The sequence below is a fragment of the Sarcophilus harrisii genome, chromosome 3 (assembly GCF_902635505.1).
Source record: "Sarcophilus harrisii chromosome 3, mSarHar1.11, whole genome shotgun sequence".
Classification (NCBI taxonomy): domain Eukaryota; kingdom Metazoa; phylum Chordata; class Mammalia; order Dasyuromorphia; family Dasyuridae; genus Sarcophilus; species Sarcophilus harrisii.
This window is the reverse complement of record NC_045428.1, coordinates 455,810,128-455,812,605: the sequence shown is the minus strand read 5'-3', so window position 1 is coordinate 455,812,605 and position 2,478 is coordinate 455,810,128.

Below are 2,478 nucleotides of genomic sequence, written 5' to 3'. Positions count from 1 at the left end.
TTTATACTTTATCCCTTCACGTATACTCTGATCAGTAACACTTGCCTCCTAATGTCCCACTAACCAGATCTCCTCATTTTCTCTGGTTGCCTCCCCATACCTAGAACACTCTTCTTCCCAAATTTTAACTACTGAATTCCCTGAATTTGTGAAGATGAATAGAAATAACTGGTCCTCTCAAATGAAGCTGTATTCCTTCAGACCCCATAGTACTTCCTGTTTCTGGTTAGATGTGGCCCTCCATCTATGTAACAGAGCTAAATCCATTTCAGGACCTAGACAGTTAATCCCAGAAGGCCCCTGGAACTGCTTTACTGATGAATGGTGCATATATTTTAAAATTGGGCCAAACTATTTAGGAACCTCCAAAAGTTTTTAGTTTGGTTGGATGGTTGAGATTTATTCTCAGTTCACTTAAGTCAGTGATGAGCAAAAGGAAATAGAGGTTTAAAATGAAAAGTCAGCACCAGTTTTCTCCAACATCATTATCTTTCTCCATTGCTTCAAACCCATTCATTTTTCAAACCTCTATCTCTATCAAGGGCACCACTATCCTTCCAACCATCCAACTTGGCCCTTCAGTACCATCCTTAAGTCTTCCCTCTCCCTCATTCCTTATAGACAATCATCTATTTCATTCCTACCTCCTTCAATCTCTCAATCAATAAACATTTATTAAGTACCTATTTTGTGTAAGACACTATGTTAAGCACTGGGGTTACAAAAAGAGTCAAAAGACAGTCTATATCCTCCAAAGAGAGAAATAATATGCAAATAAATATATACAAAATGAGCTAAAAATAGGATAAATAGGAAATAATTAAAAGAAGGAAGTGACTGGAATCGAAAGGAATTGGCAGAAGCTTCCTGTAGAAGGTAGAATTTTAATTGGGAAGCCAAGGAGTTCATTAGTTGAAATTGTGGAAGAAAAGTATTCCAGATAGGAGGGACCACCAGAGAAAATGACTGGAGATATGAGATGGAATGTCTTGTTAGTGGGACAGCTAGAAAGCAAATGTTACTGATCAGAGTATGTGTCTAGGGATAAAGTATAAGAAGATTGTAAAGGTAGGAGGGGGACTGCGTTATGAAGGGTTTTGAATGCCAAACAGAACATTTAATATTTATTCCTGGAGGCAATAAGAGATCACTGGAGTTTATTGAATTGGAGAAGAGGGGCAGAGGTAGTTATATGTGTGACTGGATTGGAATAATGACACTTTCCACCTCTTCCCCTTTCCCTTCATCCACACATCCATATATCTTATTAAGGCCATCATCACTTCCACCTGCACAATTGCAATAGTCATTAATTGGTCTCTCTGATTCTAGTCTCTCCTTGGTCCAATCCACTCTTTACAAAGCAACCAAAATGATCTTCCTACTACAGAGATATGACCATATCACTTTCTCAGCTTAATTAAACATGTTGCAATTATTCTTTCTTCCTTGTAGGTTAAATTATAAACTTCTTAGCCCAGCCTTTAAGGCACTCCACATCTAGATTCAACCTCCCTTTCAGAGGCATGAGTGGAATAGTAGAAAGAATACTGATTCTAGAAATAGGAAGACTTGATTTCAGATATGACCTTGTACATTTATTGGTGTATGATCTTGGCCCAGTAATGTAACTTCTGTTTGTCTCAGTTTCCTCAACTATACAATGGGGATAAAATAGCACCTACATCCCATGGTTGTCATGAAGCTCAAACCAGATTTTTTTTTAAAGCTCTTAGTATAATATCTGATCCATAGTAGATGCTTAATAAATGCTTATTGTCTTATTTCCTTTTTAGCCTTACTTCACACAACTACCATTCACATAGCCTATTTTTCCAGTCAAATTGGACTACAAGTTAATTTCAGAACCCATCTGTCATTTCTCACCTCTACACATTTATGTGAGCTACTTCTTTTGTTTGGAATATACTTTCTCCTGATGAAATCCTTTTCCAATTTACTGGCTCAGTTTGACCATAAGCTCTTTGATGAGGCAGTTTCCCTTGGTAAAAAGTGTTCCCTCCTGAAAGGGACTCACATGTGCAAAAATGTTTGTGGCAACCCTTTTTGTAGTGGCAAGAAAGTGGAAACTGCATGGATGCCCATCAGTTGAAGAATGGCTGAATAAGTTATGGTATATGAATGTTATGGAATATTATTGTTCTACAAGAAGCAATCAGGAGGATGATTTCAGAAAAGCCTCGAGAGACTTGCATGAATTGATGCTGAGCAAAATGAGCACAACCAGGAAATCATTATATATGGCAACAACAAGATTATACAATGATCAATTCTGATATATGTGGCTCTCTTCAGCAATGAGATGATTTAGACCAGTTCCAATGATCTTGTGATGAAGAGAGCCATCTACACCCAGAGAGAGGACTGTGGGAACTAAGTGTAGTTCACAACATCGCATTTTCACTCTTTTTATTGTTATTTGCTTGCATTTATTTTCTTTCTCATTTTTTTTTTCTG